Genomic DNA, 8,086 nt, shown 5'->3' with positions numbered 1-8,086 from the left:
TATCTATATCTATATCTATATCTATATCTATATCTATATCTATATCTTTCCCCCAAAATGGTGGATGTTGGCATAAGAAATGTGTGGCTTACATTTCCTTATGAAATGTAACTCTGGAGATAAACATCCTCAGGATGTCCTGGCTCCCACTGGTACCTAGCATGATGTCCCTTGTTAACAGGAGTTTATATTAGAATGCCAAAATATATCTAGGGCTATAAGCAAAACCTGGGTGATTTAGGGCATTGTCTGCCATGCTTCATGTTTAATACTTGAGGGAGGTGTTGAATGGTTATAAGCAAAGCCAAAATTGACATTTTAGAAAGATCACTGTAGAATCATACAAAAACTTATTTGGAAATGATTTAGAATACTTACAATAATCTAGTTGAGAAACGATAAAGTCATAAAGTAATACAGCAGCAAAGAGATAGAATAAGATGGAACTGAAAATTATTAATGTGGCAGAATGAATGTCTTGGCATATAATGGATTGTGTACAATTAGAAATAAGGAGAAAAATAATGAGACATTTCTGGATTAAGTGAGAAAATACAGGAAGATGAGCAGATTCTGGAGAAGATGATGATCATTCCCAATTTGTTCTTAATTTTTAATATGATAAGCACCTGATTAAAACTAGCCTCAGTGAGGAAGAGCTTTGATAGGACAGGAAGAAGAGAGAAAAAAGACTGAAGGGGGATCAGAGGGCAATGTGTTTCATAGGATCCTTAAATCCTCAATTTTATGCTCTCTTTATTATGCATACCATCAAATCCTATCAATCTTCTCTCAATCGGAAGCCAAGGATGCTTTTTAGTCCCCTATATTTCAACTGAGCCTTATATTCAGCTCATGGATATTAAGGGGGATAAGTCTTACTCTGTACCCAAAGAAAGCACATAACAGCAATGTATCTTGAACATATCACTCAATGTCTACCCCAAACCTCCATAAATTTATCTTTAGAGTTTGACTTTCACCAAGACCAATGGGAAAAACCGCTAGATGTGTAAGTCATGTGGATTTTTCATCTTAAAAATGCTATTTAGTGCATAATTTTGTGTTTTAATATATTTATAGACTTGGTGTCCAGCCCATATGTTGAGATTCATAATTTTGAAATTCAATGCTGTCTATATAAGAATCTCATGATACATTTTCCTGAGATAAAAGGAACAGGATAAAGCTTATTCTTTTAATAAGCGAATATATGGTATATTCTATTGTCAAACAATGAGAACCATGTCATCATCTAGTTTCTGTCTTGCCTGGGTTACTGAGAATCTGAGTATAAAATTTGGGTTTAATTACTACTATTCTTAGTCTGAAATTTGTTTTATTTTTGCCTCTCTTCTTCATGCCCCCATTCTTCAAGTTTATATAACTGAAACTTTGACTTTTAATCTGTTACTGGTCTCATCTGTCTGTACCTTGTTCTCACTATCAGACAATTTATACCCCTTCGAAAACTCTTGATACCTATTCTACTGGGGAATCCTAGAATTGTACCTGCTACTGAGGGCTTCCTAGAGTTCCCATGCTAGATAAATATTTTGGTTGGATCCTTTTTTTTTCCTCCTCAAAAGCAACATCAAATCTCCCGTTGCTGGGAAATGGTGCTTTTTCCTATTATTGGAATCAATGAGTCAAGACATATGTCTTTAATGGAGGTTTTGGCAAGCATGATATTATAGTTATTATTAGATGGTCAGAAGTAAACTGAACAGTTTGTTTTCCGTGCTGTAAATACAAATCTATGGTTTAAATCAAACACTGCAGTTTATAATGTGGTAGAAATATTTACATGGAAAAAAGTACTAATCGAAGCGCAACATTAAGAAAATGTAAGTTTTACAAATTCTAGAAGCTAAAATATTTCACAGATCACAAGAAAAGTAAGAACAAAGAAAACTCAAAGAAAGTATACCAATCCATGTTAGGAAATGTGCTCCACCCTCAAAGAGTCTGGTTCAGTTAGCATTTTCTGGTTGCAAGGAAAAGATGACTCCCTCTAGTTATCCCAAGTAATGAAGTAATGCTGGGGATGGTGAGGAGGTGTGCTGTATGAATAAAAATGCACAGGAATCCAGGAAAAGTCAAACATCTAGAGTAGGATCCACAGCAGAGCCAGGCTACAGAATTTCCACCTACAGCCTGGACACCAAGTCTTCAAATATAGCCAAACACGTTAAGACATGGTTTATTGGTATTGCATTACAATGCATGATGGAATAACACTGTTTTGGGACTTTATGGCTACCCTGCACTGATACGTTACTAATATCTCTGCTTGCCTTTTTCTATCCTATCACCAACTTCTTCATTTTTTCTTTTCACCTTCATACATTTTCTTATGTTTCTCCTTAATACTTCTTGCTTTCTTCAAACTCCAGCTTGACCCTGACTTATGACCTCAACCATATAGCTTAATTATCTTTGTATGTCCTTGGATATATCTCCCACTTCCCTCTGTATTTCCTAATTTGAAGTGTATAGGCCAAGCAAGAAAGAATCTGTTTGGCCTATACATCTTTTCACACCAGGCCAAATACAGGTCATGGGCCAGTGTCTGGATTTTGGTAGGGAAGTCTATGAGGTCACACAGTACTCCTAGACCTGCCGTATGAGCTGTATGAGTAAAGGAGTTTCACTTGGGAAGGACTAAGGCATGGCACCAAGACTGGTGAAGTGAATATTCAGCTCTGTAATACATCCATGAGATAAGAAAGTGACAGATTTCTACCACCTTGCTCCTTCTAAAAAAAAAATCATCTGAGTTTTAGGCAGATCTCCCTGGTACCCAACATGGAGTTCTAGAATGAATACATATAGCCTAATCAAAATAAAATAATCAGTAAATCAAGGTATATGTCTCTAATGAGAACAAGCTGCTGCCTTAAAAAAAAAAAGTGTCCCATGCATTCCAGAGTTAAATGCAAGTGAATTTCTGATTATTGAGTGTCCCTTTTGAATGTCATAGTCTCCTGCTGTAACTGATACCCTCATTATTACTCAACTCCTAAAGCATCCAATGCAACTAATTACAAGTACATCTTGCACCTTGAAGGTTTTAAGTACTTTTGGAACAAAATATTCTTGTTTCATAATGCTAAAAGAATAAAAGCAATATGTACTTCATAAATGTGGATTAATAGAATATATATAATTATAACTAGGCTAAAGCTCACTGAAAGCACAGACTGTCTTGTTCATTTCTCTTCCTCAGATACTCGTATGATGTCTAACACATAGCATGTGCTCAATATATTTTTCAAAATAAATAATCAATCAATCAATCAATCAATGAACACCACACCTATTTGCCCACATCTTCTAAATAGTGGAAAGAATGGAGATTAGTCTAGTATGTATGGACTGTTTTTTGCACAGTATGAAAAAGTGTCCCCAGATTCCATAGAATCCCTGCATACACAAACTAGAAATGAAACAGGTTTAGATACAGGTATTCTAATTAAAAATAAGTTTCTAGAGAAAAGCAAAACAAAATACTGCAGACTCCAACAGGAAAATAGGTATTTCTTTGGTTTGAGCCTAGGTAAAACCTAATATAGGTTTTAGCTTATATTATTATATAATATTAAAATATATATATATTTTATTCCTAAGTGTAGCTTCTCCTAGGCAAAACTTGATGTTTACTGTTTTGTGTTCTCAGATAAGGAATACCTGGTGGGGCGCCTGGGTGGCTTAGTTGGTTAAGTGTCCAACTTCGGCTCAGGTCATGGTCTCACCGTTTATGGGCTTGAGCCCTGCCTGGGGTTCTGTGCTGACAGCTCAGCCTGGAGCCTGCCTAGGATTCTGTTTCCCAAACTTTCTGCCCCTCCCCACTTGTGCTCTCTCTCTCTCAAAAATAAACAAACATTAAAAAATTAAAAAAAAAAAAATACCTGGTAATAGGATTTCTCTCCTCTTTCTGAGGAGAGAAGATTTGGAAAAATAGCCACGAAACCCCTCACATCCCAGCACAGACGATCCTCCAATAGGAGTTTGATTCCCATAGTTTACCTTGGGGCCGAGTTTGTAGGAAATTGTCCTTACTCCAATTACCTCTCTCATCTCACTTGGCAACAGAGTAATCAGATTTCTAAACTCATCTTCATTCTCTTAAATAGTAAGAATGAAACACAGAAAACCCACAGAATGTTACGTGTGACTCATTTTTCAACTCTGCGTGAATAATTTGGCACAAAGGCATAATTTTGCTATTAATGAGGAATAGTTACATGTGTTTTCTCCTCAGGCAGTTGAGCACCCAAATGAGAGACTGATTGCTTTGAACAATGCTGCTGCCTTTCTCCCAGTGCTTGTTATCATTATTTGAAATCACAGAAAGGAGCTGATTCACCAAACTGAATCACTCACATAATGACCAAAGTTCTAGAAGCTTGTGCCCTGGGGCCCAGGGGCTGGACTCTTTCTGCTTTGGATGTGATAACTGTGTTGCCAGTTCAAATGGTAAGGTTTGCAGGAACTCTTTAGTCTCTTCCTTTAAATTAAAAAATGAACTTTGCCATTTTGTTCTTTGACAAAGAACAACCCCTTTTATAAATATTTTTTTTTTCTCGTTTAGCTATGAGCCACAATCTCTTGTAAGGGGTAAGACCCAATGGGTATCAGAAGAGTCCCTCTCATGTGTATAAATGGTATCCTTCTGGGTTTGAAGAACTGTGTACATTGATTCTGCCCAGTTTCATGTATAATTTTTAAACACTGCTGCCCTGAGCCACCAAGGGCCAGTGCAGGAGGACTAGAGGGTAATACACAAGGCCACAGGACCCTCAGCTCTCCTACCAGATATATGACCCATCCCTTGTCCTTCAACCAGGGAAGCTAGGCTTCATTTCTGTTTTGGGTTTTGTTGTTGTTGTTGTTTGTTTTGTTTTTAGAGAGAGAGAGTTCTAGTGGGAGAGGGGGCAGAGAGAGAATCTTAACCATGCTCCACGCTCAGCAAGGAGTCCTACACGGGGCTCAATCCCACCACCCTGAGATCATAACCTGAATCAAAATCAAGAGGTGGACACTCAACCAACTAAGCCATTTGTGTTTTATATGTTGAATTTCTGCATCATGTTTCATTTGAAAAAAATAATTCAAATGCTCTAAAAAGATGAAAAACTGGTGTGGGAGAATGAGCACTGAACTAGGAATTGGGGTATCTTCATTCTGGTCCTGCTTCTGCCCCTAATTAGCTAGTAGACTTTGAGAAATAACTTCACCTTTTGGGGCACCTAGGTGGCTCAGTCAGTTAAGCGTCCGACTCTTGATTTCAGCTCAGGTCATGATCTCACTATCGTGAGAGGCACCTGGATGGTTCAGTCGGTTAAGCCTCCGACTTTGGCTCAGGTCATGACCTTACGATTCATGAGTTCAAGCCCACGTTGGGCTCTGTGCTGACAGCTCAGAGCCCAGAGCCTGCTTCAGATTCTGTGCCTCCCTCTCTCTCTGCCTCTCCCCTACTCATTCTCTCCCTCTCTCTCTTTCTCTCTCTCTCTCTAAGATAAATAAACATTTAAAAAATTAAAAAGAAAGAAGTAACTTCACCATTTTAGACCCTGACTCCCCTGCTATTAAATTGAGGCATCAGATGGTAGAATTCAAGCCAGGCCCTCAGAAGGTGAGAGAGTCACTCAGAGGTACTCAGGATTGACCTTGAAAAGGAAGGGTGAGGACTCTCATTTTTCCAACTCCACTTCAAACAGTGCAACTCTGTTATATATTTATATATGCATATATATGAGATAGACAGTTTCCATATAAAATTTAATTTGAGCTTTAAAAGATTAAAAAATTTGAAAGGCATTCAATTCTATATCAATATACTCTTAATTTTGACATTCTATTGCTCTATAATTCCTATATTCTATATTCCATTAAGAGCAAAACACTGTACAATGACTTATTATTCATATATTTTGCTATTTATTAATGTTAATAACATGATGCAATAATACATAACACATGCATATACATAACACAATTCTTTTTCTTTTTTTAACTTATGTGTATTTTTTTTTTAATTTACATCCAAGTTAGCATATAGTGCAACAATGATTTCAGGAGTAGATTCCTTAATGCCCCTTACCCATTTAGCCCATTCCCCCTCCCATAACCCCCCCCCCCCCCAGTAACACTCTGTTTTTTTCTCCATATTTAAGAGTCTCTTTTGTTTTGTCCCCTTCCCTGTTTTTATATTATTTTTGCTTCCCTTCCCTTATTCATCTGTTTTGTACCTTAAAGTCCTCATATGAGTGAAGTCATATGATATTTGTCTTTCTCTAATTTCACTTAGCATAATACCCTCTAGTTCCATCCACATAGTTGCAAATGGCAAGATTTTATTCTTTTTGATTCCTGAGTAATACTCCAGTGTGTGTGTGTGTGCGCGCGCACGCGCGTGTGTGTGTGTATACACACACCATATCTTCTTTATAACAGCATACCTATATCCCTTGGATAAATACCTAGTAGTGCAATTGCTGGGTTGTAGGGTAGTTCTACTTTTAGTTTTTTGAGGAACCTCTATACTGTTTTCCAGAGTGGCTGTACCAGTTTGCATTCTCACCAGCAGTGCAGAAGAGATCCTCTTTCTCTGCATCCTTGCCAACATCTGTTGTTGCTTGAGTTGTTAATGTTAGCCATTCTGACAGGTATGAGGTGGTATCTCACTGTGGTTTTGATTTGTATTTCCCCAATGATGAATGATGTTGAGCATTTTTTCACGTGTCGGCTGGCTATCTGGATGTCTTCTTTGGAGAAGTGTCTATTCATGACTTTTGCCCATTTCTTCACTGGATGTCTTCTTTGGAGAAGTGTCCATTCATGTCTTTTGCCCAATTCTTCACTGGATTTTTCGGTGTTGAGTTTGATAAGTTCTTTATAGATTTTGGATATTAACCCTTTACCTGATATGTCATTTGCAAATATCTTCTCCCATTCTCTTGATTGCCTTTTAGTTTTGCTGATTGTTTTCTTCACTGTGCAGAAGATTTTTATTTTGATGAGGTCCCAATAGTTCAATTTTGCTTTTGTTTCCCTTGCCTCTGGAGATGTGTTGAGTAAGAAGTTGCTGCAGCCAAGGTCGAAGTGGGTTTTACCTGCTTTCTCCTCGAGGATTTTGATGGTTTCCTGTCTTACATTTAGGGCTTCCATCCATTTTGAGTTTGTTTTTTGTGTATGGTGTCAGAAAGTGGTCCAGGTTCATTCTTCTGCATGTCGCTGTCCAGTTTTCCCAGCACCACCTGCTGAAGAGACTGTCTTTATTCCATTGGATATTCTTTCCTGCTTTGTCAAAGATTAGTTGGCCGTATGTTTGTGGGTCCACTTCTGGGTTCTCTATTCTGTTCCATTGATTGATCTGAGTGTCTGTTTTTGTGCCAGTAGCACACAATTCTTTTTCTAGGTACGCAGAATATATATGTAAATTCATACATATATGTATATTTACTTTCAAATTCATATTCATACATATATAAAAATATATAAACATATTTTTGTCTGGTCAATATTAACAGTTTCCACATTGTATCCCATGGAATACTCTTCTGGGATATATTAATAAGCATGGCATGAAAAAAGTCATGTTGAAATGAGTTTGGAAGACTATGCATATTTAATCTCCTTATAAGTAACACACAATGCACATATACATGTTTGAGTCTCCATAAAGTACTTCAAGGGAAAAATCTGTTTGATTTTGTTTAATACAGAATTTACCAAAACTGTTTTAGCAGTGCACTCTTTGTTATCAATGTACCTATTGAATTTACTTGAACAATGGATCTGAAGCAAACTTAGAAACAGTAATGTAGTGATGTTCCAATGTTATAAAGTGAATGTGTCCCTCCAAAAGTCATATGTTGAAGTCCTAACCCCTCTGGGAGGTAATTAGGTTTGGGTGAGGTCATGAAGGTAGTACTCTCCTGATGGGATTTGTGCCCTGATAGATGCTCTCTCTCTCCTCTGCCCTCGCACAAAGAAGAGGTCATGGGAGCACACAGACAGATGGTGGCCATCTACAAGCCTGAAAGAGGACTCTCCCAAGAACTGAATCTGCTGGCACCTT

The sequence above is a fragment of the Panthera uncia genome (assembly GCF_023721935.1).
Source record: "Panthera uncia isolate 11264 chromosome A1 unlocalized genomic scaffold, Puncia_PCG_1.0 HiC_scaffold_17, whole genome shotgun sequence".
Classification (NCBI taxonomy): Eukaryota; Metazoa; Chordata; class Mammalia; order Carnivora; family Felidae; genus Panthera; species Panthera uncia.
Note: the sequence above shows the minus strand (reverse complement) of the source record.